At 42.3% G+C, this 17,560-nt stretch overlaps 1 long non-coding RNA gene across 1 annotated transcript in view; it reads left to right on the top strand.

Moving 5' to 3' along the window:
• Positions 1–3,674, top strand: part of LOC147136678 (uncharacterized) — an 88,211-nt gene extending 84,537 nt beyond the window's left edge. Inside the window, exon 11 of the long non-coding RNA XR_015089500.1 lies at positions 1,229–3,674. This is a non-coding gene — a long non-coding RNA (uncharacterized LOC147136678). The remainder of the gene's footprint in view (positions 1–1,228) is intronic.
• Positions 3,675–17,560: the final 13,886 nt, after the last annotated feature.

Below are 17,560 nucleotides of genomic sequence, written 5' to 3'. Positions count from 1 at the left end.
GTACCCCACTGGTGTGCAACTGGCTCGAACTCCTGGTAGACTCCTTTTTAATTATTCTCTGTTGCAGTTTTGCTTTTTATATTGTGATTATATGGTAAGCTTCGAATCCGATACGGAAGATCAACCCTGTCTCAATTTCTATGACTTTGATAAAGTGTTTATTTTTGGGGTGGTAGTTGGCAGGGGTGTCAAAATAGATTGCGTCATACATTGTGCGCACGAAGTAATTGTGGACTGGAGAAAAAAAAAAGTACTGATTCAACTCATGTACTTTAAGAAGAAGTCACCCCAAACATATTTTTTTTTCAAGAATATGTTCCCAGCAGGCCCACAAAATTGAAACGCAACATTTGCATTAATGTTGTGTTTGTGAAAAATGAGTTAAGCAACAACATCTACTCGTTTTTAGCCATCTCAGATGGTGGCCATTTTGTCACTTCTGTCGACTGAAAATGACATCACAGATGCTCAGGTAACGACCAATCATAGCTCAGCTTCAGAAAGCTGAGCCGTGATTGGTCGTTACCTGAGCCCTGAGCAACTGTGATGTCATTTTCAGTCGACAGAAGTGACAAAATGGCCGCCACCAGAGATGGCTAAAAACGGGTGGATTTTGCTGCTTAACTCATATTTCATATTAATCATATCGCCTTGCTTCAACTAGTGGGCCTGCACAGAGCATATTCTTGAACAAAATATATATAATGCGTAGCAAATATTGATGAAAAATCCTACTAGATTGAAAACGCCACCAAAGATTTAAAAATAAATAAATGAATACAAACAATAAAAAATGCCATAAACTAAATAACGGCTACCCTTTACGCAACGCATATACAACACAAACGGTGGAGCAACTCGAATAGACATAAAACTGTACTGTCATTTCTGCCCACCACTGATTGTCTGAAGCTAAATGAGACTACCGAAATTATTCGAAATAGCTCTCAGTATGATGCGGTGCAGTTCTAATCCACGCGGCTGCAAACACAATCATTTTGTCTTTAAACGAACGCCTCTCGCACAAGGTCAGTCAAAGGTGAGCACTGTTATCCATACAAAATGACAATTTGCTGATACCGCTCTTGTATGGGCTCTCATTACATTACGTAGGTGGTTGTAATGTCGTGGCTTGGCAGCACACTCCGCCAATGACTGAGGAGTGTGTTTTCTGCCCGAGCTGATTAGGAGAGACTAACCTCAATTATTGCTCTTCGCTGTCTTCCAGCTCGTGCGAGAAACTCACACAAGGACATACATCAACACTCCAGAGGGCGGCCCCCGTGCAGAAATGTGCAAAGTAGGCAATCCTCGCTCAAGCTGCCACGCAACTCATGCTCTACGTTAACCCGGAATGTCGAACGACGAAAAACAGCGGTGGGGTTGTTAGTTTCTTATTATTATCATGAAGGCGCTCCTTGCATGTATATTTAGCAGCAAAGCCTCAACTTTCAGCAAAGGGTCAAGGTCTGTCTGTTTACCTCCACTTTAGCTGACTAAGCATTTTCCTTAATGAGTAATCCACCCCCCCCCCCTTGTGCTCTTCCTCTCTGATCTTGTACGATCGAGGGACGAGGATGCACCAAAAATAAAACAGAGCCCTTTTGAATTATTTAAGTCAAAGGAAAGACGAGGAAGCCCTAATTAGTCGGGAGGACAGCTTGCGCCCAGCATCTCAGTCCAGCCATCCGGGGTCATGCGCCGAGTTCAAACGGAGGGTGAGGCGTCGTGAATGGGAAATAGCCGCGCGATCAACAACAGAATTGTGTTTTCACTTTAGTGCTGCGCTCACTAAGAAGTGCGTTGGCCTTTTCTTGGTCCTGGATTGACCCAATTATAGCCACTTTTCACCTCTGTCAACAAGGTTAGCTGGAAATTTTTTTTTTTTTTTTTTTTTTGCAACATGCTGCAATTTTAGGTACAGCTGCACTGTTATTAAGAGCTGTATCAGAAATTCTGTTCACCGAGGGATGTTTGCAGTGTTTGACGTACCTAACGATGGCCGGGTATGACGCACACAACACTCCAACGAGCGTACAAGTGTACCACGTGACATGTCCATTGAATGGATGGCTTGTTTTCCTGCTAGACTGGTATGATGGATTGCACATATGGTCTCATTCCGACAAAATAATGTTGATTGACCAAAAAGGAAGGCAATAGCAAAATTCTTTTCCTTTGTTTTGAGTCACAAGCGTACATGAGATATGACTGGATTAGCAGATGGCACTGAATCTAACAGCATTATATTTTGTGTTATGTCTTCCAAAAGTGAAACGGTGAAACGGTTCTTCATATTATGTGAGGAAACCTGCGTGGCAAAAATAGATCTCTGCGGGCACCTAGTGGTGGGTCAGGCACATTACACTATATGCTCATTTCATCACTGTCATAATAATGTGACACAGAATAAAATTCAAATTTTAAGTATATTGGCTTGTCATTATCACCACCAATGATAATACAGTAGCGGTAATAATAAATTAATTCAAATGATTTTTAATTTAGTAATAATAATAATAATAATGGTTACTATTATTATGCTGCCTGAGGCTGTACACCACGACTATAACAAAATAATAATATGAAATATTGACCCAAGTGTATAATGATAGAAAATGAAAATTAAAACTAAATCAATATAAATAATAAACAAAATAATAAACTGTGTTAAAATATAATTATGTGATGTACTGTTATAGAATAATTTAAACTATTTAAATAAACATCAGTGAAAACAGATCATCACTACTCATACATAAAATGTTTCTTTTCTTGGTTTTTGGGGTTTTGCCTTCTTCCCCGTGTTGATGGTGTTTTCCCGCAAGCCTTTACATTTCCAATGCATCAGCGCATACCGATGTATTTGTAATGTTGATGTAGTCATAAAACACTTTATTACCTTTTTAAAAACATGTTTTAAAAATTCACTCACCAGTAGTTACACATTACACAGTTTAGTTGATTGGTGGATAGAACATCCGATGATAACATGTTCTACATATAGTGTATCTAAATATGATTTATTGCACATTCCTCCATGATAAATTGTCTTTAAAATGTAAAATGTAAATGAATTGCATCAGATCTCGCGTTCTTCTATGAGAACTGGCTGGCTCCGAGGAAGCAGGAGAATTGAAGAGAGCCCGGTTGAAACAGTCCAATTGTAACCAGAAGGGGGCAGTGTTGACTAAGTTATGGCTCACCAATCGTTGTGACGTCTATATTAATATTGCCAATTCAATTGACTGCATTCTTAAAAGTGGATCTACGGAATATCAAATTGGAATTTTCTTTTCTTTCTCCGCGAAAAAGCAAGAGCCTGGTAAATAGTTGTATTTCTGTTTTTCATTTTGTTCCCGCAAGCATTTTGACAAAATTGTACACGTCGAAAATGGATTTGTCTGCAGACAGCACGAGAGCACATTGCTGGCTCCTGGACAGATTTGTGTGTCAACTTCAGTTGGAATCGGCCATCGCTTCAAATGAGTAAATAGGAGAAATTGAAGCAATTGAGGATGATGAGTGCTTGCTTTCAAAAATAACACACTGCCGAGCACCGTTGTGGGACCGTCTGTAAGGATCGTTTGAACAAATACTTCCTCACTGGCACGGAGTTCAATAGGCGGAAAAACTGTCAGTTGAATAAAATAAATGAATGAGTGTATCTGTAACTGACAAATGGTCATTTTTTTTGTGCGCATTATTTGGGGGGCTGAGATGTGTATGTCAGTGGGAAGAAGTGCTTTGAAATGACAGTGAGAAAGCATGACTAAAGCGGAAGTCAAGTCCAAAAAATTTTCTATGCGGCCCCACTAGTCTAAACACGGTACTGGGGTTTAATACTGGGTTTGTGGAATATTCTATCCATCTCAGGGGGCTGCCTTTTTTGCCTTGTACCGCTGACTGTTGTCGACTGAAAATGACATCACAGTGCCTAAGGGCAAAGGTAATGTCTGTTACGGCTCTTCTGTCCTCTGGGTTTGGTCTGGTGACGTTCGCAAGTAGAATAGAGGCCGTTGGAGGCGCTTGATTCTGTGTCTGGTCAACCATGTCTCCGGTTTTCAGAATGCGAGTGTGCTTCTGCAAGAAAAATGGAATTTATTTTAAAGAAGGGGAAGTCAACCCAAACATATTTTTTTTTCAAAGAGTATGTTCTATGCAAGCCCACTAGTTAAAACACGGCATTCTGATTAATATTGTCTTTGTGGAATAGGAGTTAAGCAGCAAAATCCACCCATTTTTTGCCATCTCAGGCGGCGGCCATTTTGTCACTTGCTGTCCACTGAAAATGACATCACAGTGGCTCAGGGGTCGGGTAACGACCAATCGCGGCTGACCTGTTTTCTGAAACTGAGCCGCCACCTGGGCTGGCTAAACACGGGTGGATTAACTCTTACTCCACAAACGCAATATTTATCAGAATGCCTTTTTTCAACTAGTGGGCTTGCATAGAGCATACTCTTGAAAAAAATATGTTTGGGTTGACTTTTACTTTAAGGCTCCTAACACATCTTAACCCATGGGTGCCAATGATAATAGAAGGCGATGCATTCCGAAATTGATTTTATAAGTACACCCCTTGTGTACGCACTAATGGATAGATGACAAATAGACAAACTGACGGATGGACGGACAGACCGACGGATGGCTGACAGGCAGACAAATGCACGGACAGACTGACACGGTTGGGTAAAGGTACTGAAAAATAGATCACAAACTGATGCACGGACGGGGGGGTGTTAAGGGACAGACGTCTCGACGGACAAGCGACCGGGCGGTTGGACGGAAAGACGGACAGCTCGCGGGACGATGCTACTTGAAGCTCGTCTGCGATGGGGGAAGGCGGGGGGGGGCGGTGTTAAAAGTCATCCTTAAGTGTGGCGCGGCTGCCAGAAAGTCGTTCTTGGCGCCACACCTATGTAACATTCATACCGTTTAAATTATGAATCACAGTAAGGAGAGCTGTGTTCAAAGCTGATGAATATTTAAAGGATGGAGTATACAGATCATCATATTGACAGAGCGGGAATATTAATGTCCTCCTCCCCGAGTCTAATTAGAGGTTAAGTCAAATGCAAACTGCATAATTCATTTTCATTCTTGCGGTTTTTCGTACCCTCTGATTGTCTCAGGTGTCTCAACTTTGTCGGGAGGCATCGGATGCGATGGAGATTTGGACTTGAACACCAGTTTTAGGGGGGGGGGGGGGGGTGAATTTGGCGTGCGTTTTTCGCCGTCGGTTGGTTTAGCTAGCTGGCTAGCCAGTCCAGCCCGTGCAGGTGAGAATGTCTAACAGTGAAGAAATCAATATGATGTAAATTATTAAGAGCTCAGGAATGCATCTGACCCCTGCTGTCTTGCAGCAGGCTGGGCTCTGAAGGCTGGCAGGTGGACGCGAGCACGGACTCCCCCCTCTAACACTCATTAGTGGCTGGGAGCCGAGGCTCCTTGCGAGTGGAAAGGCAAGGATCACAGCGGGGAAGTGATGGCCCAGGCCTCTCGCAGCCCGGCTCAGCCTTCGCTCAGGCTCTGCCAGCCTCTCCCTGGAAGCTCATTAGTAAGTGCACTGATGCATAAGAGCTCGTCATTAGCGCCGTATACCCCCCCCCCCCCCCCACCCACTCCCCTCACACACACACACACACACACACCGACCCGTATTTCATCTACCCACCCCGACACCGTGTCTGATCCTCAAGACCGGTGGCAGTGCTGGTTTTAAAAGGGAAATCCACTTTACCGCCGTCTAGACATATGCTTATGTTACCGTTTCTTTAAAGGTGCCCTCACGTCATAATCCAATTTTTTTCCAACTGTTTTATGCATAACATGTCAAAATGAGTCTGGGACCGGTTTTAAGTGTGACGCCTATACGCTTTGTGGATTGGATGCAGTAGCCGACGAAAGGCTAAATGCCGGGACTGGAATTCGGCGCCATTGTGACGTAGGATCAGGACTCATTACAATGGTCAACAACGAATGGATTTTCTGAGATTTTTTTTTCAGCTGATCCATTGGTATTGCTCAATCACGTCAACCTTTTGAACCGTGGCCACAGTTTTCATAGGTATACTTTAATTTTTATATTGTTCAACCAGATGACAAAAATCAACTGATAATATCACAACAATGCAGTCAATATAGTTTGAAAAAATGTCTTTGCAGAGGTCTGACCTGAAAAAGAGATACGGAAGTTACTTTTGGGTTCAGTAATGCAAAATTGTCCGAAATAAGTTGAAAAAAACAAAGGCAATTTTTTTGTAACTTCTTATTCAAGTACGCCCACTCAACTCGGGTCAGTTCCCTGACGATTTTCCATATCAAATCAAACCCAATCGGAGTAAAGATGATTTACACGTTGAACATTTCTGAATATTAATGAGAAACTCACAGAAATTCCGAACCAACAAAAATAGCATCGAGAAAGGGCAACCTGCTCATTCCCAACCCATTGGAATTTCCAAACCCGATAAAAGGATATCAAAGATTTCATATATTTTTTGAATGATAAAAGGGTACCTGTAATGTAAGAGGTGTGGGGGGGGGGGGGGGGGGGGTGAGCAAGTGATGTGTCAATTTGGAGTCCTCGAAATTGAGTCCACATCTAGCGTTTCAAACCACAGAGTAAACATTAGTTCTTGACCAGGACTTTGGCTCAGTGCCCCTTTTTCTTCCACCATAGTTGGGTTTGATCTGGGGTATTTGCTTTTGCTGGCGGCCAGATCCCCTCAGCACCTGATAGCCGCCCAGGCTCGGAGTAAATAAGATCCCGGGCCCAGGTCTCTTTTGGGGCTGCTGGGTAAATAAGCTCTCTGGTGTGTGTGTGTGTGTGTGTGTGTGTGTCTGTGTGTAGTGTGCCTGGCAGCAGGGTGAGCACTGGTGTGGAGGCCTCCAGAGACATTCCTCCTCCTCTTCTATATCTGGTTTCTTCACACTGCTATCACACATACACACTCGCGGTATATGATCAGATTTGACCGTGAATCCATTTTTTATGAAAAAAAAAAAGGAGAAAAGAAAGAAAAAAATACAGCTACAGTACTCTCACTGGCTACATTATGTGTATTAGTGCAAGCTAATGAGATAGTAAGATATGATTTTCCAAAAATGAATATTTTTTTAAACGGCGTACTTTATTTCTGTGGTTTGTACTGCCATTATATGCTGTGCCTTTCGCTAAATCAAATGTTGTTGAATTCTGTTGTTGAATTCTGTTTATTGTTGGACATTGTCCTTGTGGGCCTGGAAAGTCACTTAAAAATGAAATCTGTTCAAATGATGGTGGTGGTGATGATGGTCCCCTAAAATGTTGCTATTTTTTTTAAATCAGAAAGTCAACTAAATTTTCAGATTTTTTTTTTTTTTTAATTTTGTGGCGCGGATTCTGATGTGCCCGTCAAAAATACGATTGGAGACACCTTAAGCCCTCTCTGATTAAAATTTGCTGTGGACCACTATTAATTGTAGTAGTATTAAACAATGTAATATCTACCATAAGATCACGCCATAAAAACGAGTGAGATCTGACCTTGTATTTATATTTAAATAATAAATAATCTTATTATTATTGTTCTAATAATTATATTTCTTTGGTTTTACACCAGTTATATACGCACTTCAGAAGTTTAAAAAAAAAATTCTCAAATTACCTGTAATTATTTTGTCATTAAAAATAATTTATGTTCATATGGCGAGACACCGATCATGTTTTTTTTTTCCTCTCAAAAATGTCTAACAAGGGCACAATCAGATAAAAATCAAACTACAATCGATTCCTGTAAATCTCTGCAAGTGTTTACATTTTCATGTGATCACTTCTACACCATTCCTAGGAAATCACAATATCGCATCAGTGGAGAGCTATTTTTAGAGCAGGCCTAGCGTGATCCTTGGGGGTTACCCCGGTCCACGCTAACAAGTCTACTGGTTAGCACGTCTACCTTGCAGCTCAGAGTTTGGGGTTTGAATCTGGACTTTTGGCCTCCTGTACTCCGGAATTGTTCTCACACTTTACGAAAACACCGTTTAGGATTTGAATGCTCGCGTACCTAATGCGTCAAGGCGCTCAAATTCATTCCATCATTTCTTTCCACGTGCAGGTGGACATGAAACACTAATAGAATGTAAAGTAATTAAAAGTCTCGGAACATCACGTAGGTACAAAGCTCTCGTCTCGGAGGAACACTTTGGCATTTAGTACGTCTTTTAATGTCAGAAAGATAAATGATAATGATAGCACCTGTAATGATGCGATTGCGTTCCTGATGGTAATCTTCCAAGTCCGCAAACAAATGGATTTCATATACTACGGAAAGATTAAACAATTTACCACCTGATGTCTCCATGACTTATTAAAACAAAGAGTGGTCACGGGGGACCTGCAAAATATTGTTGTGTTTATATTGCTCAAGCTCCGTGATGTGTTTGCAAGCACAACGGTGTACTCTTGTGAGCGCTCCTGTAACATTTCCCGGCGAAAACTGTGTTGTTCTGTGGGAACCGGCGCACCAGTGGAATGAATGTGTCTGTCATACTAGTAACTTTTTTCCCACTACTAGTGCCACGGGCCACTAGTTGAAACAAGGCAATCTGATAAATATTGCGTTTGTGGAATAAGATTTAATCCACCTGTTTTTAGCCATCTCAGGGGGCGACCATTTTGTCACTTGCTGTCCACTGAAAATGACATCGCAGATGCTCAGGGCTCAGGTAACGACCAATCACAGCTCACCTGTTTTCTGAATCAGAGCCCTGAGCATCTGTGATGTCATTTTCAGTGGACAGTAAGTGACAAAATGGCCGCCCCCTGAGATGGCTAAAAATGGGTACATTTTGCTGCTTAACTTGTATTCCACAAACGCAATATTAATCAGAATGTCGTGTTTCAACTAGTGGGCCTCCATAGAACATATTCTTGAAAAAAATATATATTTGTTTTTTTTCCCTTTAAAAGGACAACTTTGACATACTAGTAGGACAACTGCATGTTACTAGAGAAGTAAAACTGTGCACTAGTTGACAACTGCGTGCTACAAGTACTACTAGTACTTCATTATAAAAAATTCTACTGGTTAATGTCCCGCTTCAATATCAGCCACAGTCGCTGTTGCACTTTCAGCCGTTTATTCGCTCATGTCCAATTTGGGGAAGAATTGTAACTGTCACGTTCATGCGACGTCTGTAACGCAGAAACAGCATTCACGTAAAAAATAAGAAAATTGGGGAAAATAAAATGGACATAAATGTTTTTTCACATGGCGGCGACGATACGTGCGTGTCCAGAGGTGGGCATTCTACACACGATATTTGATTGTATTGCCGTACCTAATGTTGTGGCCGAGCGCGTCAACTGTTGACATAACAGATCAGTCGATTTGTCCCGCGGCGTCACTCGGCCGCCGTAACGAGGGATTTGCCTTTGTGAAAGTTTACTGAGTCAAATCTCCCCATCTTAATGTGATGTGGCGCGAGCCATGCTGGATGCCCTGCTGCCAATTAATCCAGGTTGTAACTCTCAGACTCCTGCTGACCCACCCGCATCCGCTGTTGATGCTTTTTTGGCTCGGGGATCCTCCAACCTCCTTGTTAGCGCCAAAAGCCCACAAGAAACCCGGCGCCTCTTTCGGCCCCGTCATATTGTTTCTCGATTGCCGGCAATTAGTTCAACCGGGCGGGCCGAGGAACGACAAGACGGGGGGGGGCGACGATTGCAAACGCACGTGCGTTATTGGCTCGCTACGCCCGCTGAAAGCCCCTACAATGTTTGTTAACCCTGAGGGTCAACACTGATTCACTAGCGCAGGAAGGAAAACAAGATTTATGTAGCACAAATCAATAGCCGGCCCGACTTTTACCACTGCGGAGTGCAAAAAAGCCGGCACTTCTCGCGATCCGTCTAACGTGACACTAATGTGTTTTTATATCTGTTTAACCCGGCAAATGATGAATCGGTCGGAGGGAGACGGTGAGAGGCAGGCCGCCCTTGATTGGTGGGCAACGCGAGGCGACACGCCGAGGCTGACGCGGCGGCGTGTCGCGAAGGCAATGGCCGATCAGTCTCGAGGCGCCCTGCTGGGAGTTGTTTATCCACCCTTTGAATGCAAACAGCAATTTACATCCCGGCGTCTGACAGTGAATCAAATAAACTAATGACGGCGTTCTTAAGTGCTGATCCCATTCAGCGCCCGACCGCCCTAAGTAAATTAGACCCAATTCACTTGCTGGAGTTCTCTGGCTCCAGGCGGTGTTCATTCAGCTCAGGTTCCCCTTTATTCTCCGGCGTTCTTGTGTGAATGCTGAGAGACGAGCATTCACGCTCGTGCCATTGTGCATCAAGCCGCAAAGAAAAGTCAATGCAGTCAAGCATTTATGCGAGGGCTATTGTGCGTACACAAAAATATTGTGCTAGTCATAACTGGAATAACACACTTTAGTGCTGGGCGATTATGGGGAAAAAAAAAAAAAAGATTATTTTGATTGATATTGTAATCATGATTCATTGACATTTTCTAAAACATGTTTACATTTCCATCCCTGTATGAAAAAAAGTAGGCAATTTTTTCAAATGACTGCAGAAAATCCACTAACGGATATTTTGTTGTGATTTGGTTACTGGTTTGGTCCGTAACATGTCAGAAAATAGGCAAAAATATTGATCATTGTTTTGAAAAGGAAAAGCAGATGTTTGCAAATGTCTTATTTTGATTCAACACAGTCGTAATCCGTCTGCATTCATCGAAGATTTACTGTCGAGAGTCTGAAATTCTGAGAAGTTGGGCAATTCTAGCTCTCTAAATGATTAATTGATTATCAAAAATAAGGATCGACTAATTTGATGTGATACTTTGGCGATTAATCGTATACCTCTTTCAATATCTTAGTGAGGAAGTTAACACCCCCCCCCCCCCCCCCAAAAAAAATCTTTGCAACAATATGTTGTATGCAGGCCCACTAGTTGAAGGCATTCTGATAAATATTGCGTTTGTGTAATAAGAGTTAATCCACCCGTTTTTAGCTTTCTCACGGGGCGGCCATTTTGTCACTTCTGTCGACTGAAAATGACATCGCAACTGCTCAGGTAGCGGCCAATCGCGGCACACCTGTTTTCTGAAGCTGAGCCGCGATTGGTCGTTACCTGAGCCCCGAGAAACTGTGATGTCATTTTTGGTCGACTGGATGTGGCAAAATGGCCGCCCCCCTGAGATGCACAAAAAGGTTGTGGATTTTGCGGCTCAACTCATATTCCACAAACGCAATATCAATCTGAATGCCATGTTTTCACTAGTGGCCTACATAGAAAATGATATTCTTGTCAAAAACATTTGGGGGATTTTTGACTTCACCTTTAATGCACTAAAATGTATTTTCAAATCAAAGTATTGATACTGTAGATAATTCAGTCATTTGAGGTAATGTACATAATTAACAGGAACACCGTAGAAACTAACATGATGCTATTAAATTATACTAAACAAATATGATGAATCAGCCACCGTTAACGAGTAAAATATACTTTAAAAAAACGGAAGTGTTCAGGGCGCTACCTCAATATCACAAAGTATCGATATCGTATTGTTATCACCGATACCAGGCTGACCGGTATTGGATCGGAAAGTAAATTAGTGGCATCAAACGTCACTAGTAACAAGTCTATTTTGTAAGAAGTAGAAATGAGACGAACAGTATATGTTTGTCGGAAAAAACAATCCAGACATCTGAAAAATCTCCATTAGTTCTGTTCGTACGACAAACTGTGTAGTCCTTCAACCCTTTTTTGTTGTTTTTTTTTTCCTCTGCATGGGTTGCAATTTCACTTTCCTTGTCAGCCAAACACTAAAGGACGCACACCTGGCGGGAACACGCTGTGGAGTTAATGCACGTACAGTCGGGAGCCTCCTTTTACAAGCTGGCAGGCCACTAATGTAAAAAGTGTTTCATGTCTCCCCTGCTTACGCTGCTTAGAGGGGCAAATTGGAAAGTGACGAGAGTGACAAGTTGTGTTGCGCGAGCGTCGAGCAGCGGCCACAATAGGCGAGTGGAGCCCGGCTGCCAAGCTCTATTTCAAGGGTTGCATTCCAATTGATTAGGGCGCTTGTGAAACAAACGCCGCTGACAGAAACGAGACTACGGCCATGGCAACTGCCGGGCGCCGTGCCAGCGACTCGCTCTTTTTGCTCGCAGCGCTCTCACTTACTCTCTAATTCACACATTAGTGACACATTAAGGACACGCACAATGTGGCCACCGGGACTACTGTTGCCCTGATATGCACGCGTGTGTTTGTATGTGCGCGTGTAATTGTACGTTTGACTTGGAATCAATTCCGGGGACTCGCCGAAGCCTCTTTCCAAAATTCTTGGCACTTCAAGGTATTCCCGGAGGAATAGTTGAGCCGACGCCAGCGCGTGCTCAGTAACACGACACAGATGCTTGACCGTGTTGGACACGAGAGAGGCCGCGAGTCCAATTTGAGTCTGTTTGTCTTGTAAAGGGTGGCACAGCGGTGAGCGCATCTGCCTCGAATCAGCTGGAACAGGCTGGAGAAATGGGTCAGCTAATACATTTGAATGAAAGAAATCAAAGCAAAGTCGTTCTTAGCCAGCATTTCGTGGCACTTTGGTGCCAAATAACTGTGTTGAAATGTGTTGAGGAGCTTCATTTAGACCAGGGGGCGTCAAAACTCATTTTTGTCACAGGCCACGTCGTAGTTCTGATTTCACTCGGAGGGCCGTTACGACCCGTGTTAACCCGTGTAAATGTATGATCGCCTTATACACAACTAATTGCTGGATCACTAAGTTTTGAAACTTAAGTTTTTGCTCAACTATTTTGCTGTGTATTTTAAACGGGAAGTCAACACAAACATTTTTTTTTTCAAGAATATGTTCTATGCAAGCCCACTAGTTGAAACAGGGCATTCTGATTTGTGGAATAAGTGTTGATCCACTCGTTTTTAGCCATCTCTGGGGGCGGCCATTTTGTCTTCTGCCGACTGAGAATGACGTCACAACTGCTCACAACGACCAATCGCGGCTCAGCTTCAGAAAACAGGTCAGCTGTGATTGGTCGTTACCTGAGCCCCGACTAGTTGTGATGTCATTTTCAGTCAACAGAAATGACAAAATGGCCGCCCCCTCTGGGATCGCTAAAAACGGGTGTCGTTTGCTGTTGTAAGAATACAAATTATTGTAATGGCAGTTTGGTAATTATGCATTTATAGTTTGGAGAACAAAAGTCTAACTTTTCTCATATTTCCTCAATACAATTTTACAATGATAAATTGCTTAAAGGAGAAGTAAACCCAAACGTATTTTGTTCAACAATATGTTCCCAGCAGGCCCATTAGTTGAAACACGGCATTCTGATAAATATTGCATTTGTGGAATAAGTGTTAATCCACTCGTTTTTAGCCATCTCTGGGGGCGGCCATTTTGTCTTCTGTCGACTGAAAATGACGTCACAACTGCTCACAACGACCAATCACGACTCAGCTTCAGAAAACAGGTCAGCTGTGATTGGTCGTTACCTGAGCCCCGAGTAGTTGTAATGTCATTTTCAGTCAACAGAAATGACAAAATGGCCGCCCCCTGAGATCGCTAAAAACGGTGGAGTTTGCTGCTTAACTCATATTCCTTAAACGCAATATTAATCAGAACTCCGTGTTTCAACTAGTGGTCCTGGTGGGAACGTATTCTTGAAAAAAAATGTGTTTGGGTTGACTTCCTCTGTAATGTTTTTTTTTTCAAGTTGCGTTTTTGTTGTTTGGTTAGTTTTCGTTAACTGTGAAAACCTTGCCACACATCCAGTTTATGTCCAATTAAAGTGCAAATTGTGTGTCAACTACACTTAATGTTGCGTCTGGTTCGTGTACATTGACGCGTATGCGCGTTAATATTGTCATATTGTCCGCGCGCGCGTCGATCGCCCGCAATCCTCCCCCTTATGGCAAGGTGAAGATGAGGATCGGATGAACAGTCTGAGTGCGGGTCATTGTTGTGGAAAAATGAAAGCATATGCGCAATTTGCATTTTAATGAGCGAGCCGGCCGGTATAAAACAAACTGTTGAGCAGCAACTCTCACCAATAAAGCCGTGGCTTAATTAAAGCAATCGGATGCATCATCAACACATACTCGCCCGCGTTTGTACATCATTATTTCATCAGAAACACTCGAAGGTGCTTTTATTTTGGCGGCGCTTGTTTGCAATATGCGTCGCCACAGCGTTGTGTTATTTTGCAAATAAGCTTTGATTGTGACATGCGTGAGTCAGTCAAGCGTGAAATGTATGCATGGCCGATGCACAGGCCCGCGCCAAACAAAAAGCTGTTCAATTAAAAGGGAAGTAATGGTATTCTATATAATAGGGGATATCTACGCATACATAAACTGACGGAAAGGCATGACGGCTCATTCACTCCTGCTATGTAATTTACTTAATGTGTTTCCCCTTGCTCTTTAAAACACTTGCCCATTCAAATTTGCCATCATAATCTCCGTGACAGAGGACATTAATTATGTTCGTTGGCTGATTGCTGTTTCTTCACAACATCTTTGATTAAAATTTCACACGTAGTAATGATGTGCTTCAGTGTTAGAAGCTGTGAAATATACTAAGCTCGTGAGTGTGTCTGGATTGTTGTTTTGGAGGTTTACACAGCATAGCACAGCGCTGAGCACATTTTTGGATCACCGGCCAGTGTGAGGTTTATGCAACAGACAACGCAAATGAAATGAGTTTGTGATCTTTAAAATCTTTAAAAAAAAATGTTTTAAAAAGCCGATGGTTAATACGCCAATAGCGTGATGCCTTGAGATACTTGTTCAATTCATTCCTCGACCAGGCTTGTAACACAAAACTATCGATTGAAAAGTATTGCAGTGCCATCTGTCCGTTACAGCCTCACCTCAAAAACTCGCTAGTTTTGTTTGTAATGTTTTTAAAAAAAATTTTTTTTTAGTAAATAAAGGGGAAGTCAACCCAAACATTTTTTCAAAAATATGTTCTTTGCAGGTCCACTATTTGACACAGGGCATTCTGATAAATATTGCCTTTGTGGAATAAGAATTAATCCACCCATTTTTAGCCATCTCTGAGGGCGGCCATTTTGTCTGTCGACTAAAAATGACATCACAGTTGCTCAGGAGTCAGGTAACGACCAATCACGGCTCACCTGTTTTCCAAAGCTGAGCAGTGATTGGTCGTTACCTGAGCCCTGAGCAGTTGTGATGTCATTTTCAGTCGACAGAAGTGACAAAATGGCCGCCCCTTGAGATGGCTAAAAATGGCTGGAATTTGCTGCTCAACTCATATTCCACAAACGCAATATTAATCAGAATGACGTGTTTAGACTAGTGGGGATGCATATAACATATTCTTGAAAACAATGTGTTGAAAAAATAGCTATCTATATATTGTACGCTATAAAAAAATAGTAATACATGAGTAGAAAATGCAATTTCTGGAGAAATTGTGTGTGAGTGCTGAAATGTTGAATGAAAAAATTTCGAAACGGAATGATGTGAAAATGTTATGATGCGTCTGTCATTGGGAATGAACGGGGAATTTTTGGGGTGAAAAATGCGGAATTGTGGGAAAACGCTGAATTTTGGGAATGAGAAAAATAATAGCCGTCCACATTTATTATGCATCACCTTTTTATGACAGCTGCGCATTGTGAATATAAAAGAGAAATACAAAAACCACAAATATTAAGGGGCCCGAGCAAAAGCTTTATTTATATTTCCTTCGCACTATATTTTAGCTACTTCATTAGAATTCAACAAAGCAGTAACTTCTCTCCAGACGTGGGTTTAAATTTCATGTTTGGGAAGTTTAATTAAGCAATAGATTATGTTTTGAAAGGAGCGATCACTTTAATGAATCCCAAAAGAGCACAGATAAACACTGCGATGGTATCAAAGCATTCATCTCTTTAATGGATGTGAAAATTGGGGAGGCAAATAGCTTGGTGCCTTATTTTTTATTGCTCGAGGGAATAGTAACGTGACACTTATGTAACCTACATGATACATAAACTTTCGATTTTTCACTAATGGCTGGCCAATTTAAAGACAGAACACGGAATACTGTAAAACTTTCACGTTAATTAAAACTGGATTATCAGCAATAAATAGAACCATCTTAAAGCAAGACTTTCGTAATTAAAGCCTAAAATAGAGCTTCGCTATCTTGTCAATATGGCAAGTAATAAGTAGTTCAGCATTTCTCTTGTTGCCATGGCGACCCCACATCACCCTCTGTCAAGGTCTATAATATTGTTAGGCCAGCCTGGACAACTCTCATTTGGTGTTAGCATTAGCATTGGTGATAGCATTACTGTTCAGCGATTTAGCTCCATTGATCACAAAAACAATATAACGAGGACAAAATGCTCGTTCGGAGAATAAAGTTGTGAATTTAGGATTAGAGAAATTCTCAAGTTCTCAAGAAATAAGTCTTCATTTGGTCTCATCTCTTTTCCCTCATATGAGAGCATTACAGTTTGTAAGTAAACTGTAAAAACCCATTTTAATTAAGTTCTTTGTCACCAAGATTGCATAAGATGGAGAAAAGCACTGCTTTTGTCTAAATGAAGCTCCTCAGCTCACTTGCACATAGTTCCTTGGCACTAAGATGCCACAAGAAGGTGGTAAAGCACTACTTTTGACCCACTTCAGGATAGTTCCTTGACCCCAAGATGCCACAAGGTGGCAAAGCACTACTTTTGTCTAAATGAAGCTCGTCAACTCACGTCAACATAGTTCCTTGGCAGCAAGATGCCACAAAGCACTACTTTTGTCTAAATGAAGCTCCTCAGCTCACTTCAACATAGTTCCTTGGCACTAAGATGCCACAAGAAGGTGGCAAAGCACTACTTTTGTCTAAATGAAGCTCCTTAACCCCCTTCAGCATAGTTTCTTGGCACCAAAAATGCCACAAAATGGTGGCAAAGCACTACTTTGAAAGAATTGACGACATCGTCGAGCGGCGAATATGCAGGGGGTCACTGTACACTCATTTCAAGCGAATTTAAACCATCTTTTCCGCTCCCCGTCTCACTTCAGAGCGAGCCAAGTTTGAAGATAAATATATGGCAGTCTGTGAGCTTTTTCGAAAGGATGTTTGCCCGCGCCTCTCTATTGTGCAGCGGTGAAAGCACTCCAGAGCCAGTGAACCCTGGCGCACGGTGTGATGGAGGAGTGCTACGTGCCCGACTCTCCCCTCCGCAAAGCCGGCTGTTGTTTATCCCCGTAATGTCCATTTTATTGGGAATCTCAGCGAGCCTTCACACTACCCGCTGTGCTCAGCAGTGTGGAGAAGCCAGCGCCGGCAGAGTGCTGGTCAGCGCCTGTCAATCACCATCACAAGGATCAGTTGGCAGCCATCAAGCCGGAGACGCTGTACCAATACGCTGCCCGTCTTCCATCTTTTTGTGTTTGCGCTAACCCAACAGGACGCCTTACTGCCGGCCAGTCATTCCATTTCGCTCATATTTAACATATTGCGGAGGAGCTGAGGAACAAACGCAGCGCTCGTGTTTGAAATGAGGACCAAAT

Source organism: Filicampus tigris, chromosome 14 (genome assembly GCF_054856515.1).
Source record: "Filicampus tigris isolate MCC_2025a chromosome 14, RoL_Ftig_1.0, whole genome shotgun sequence".
Taxonomy (NCBI): domain Eukaryota; kingdom Metazoa; phylum Chordata; class Actinopteri; order Syngnathiformes; family Syngnathidae; genus Filicampus; species Filicampus tigris.
Note: the sequence above shows the minus strand (reverse complement) of the source record. Positions and strands in the feature narration are given on the sequence as shown.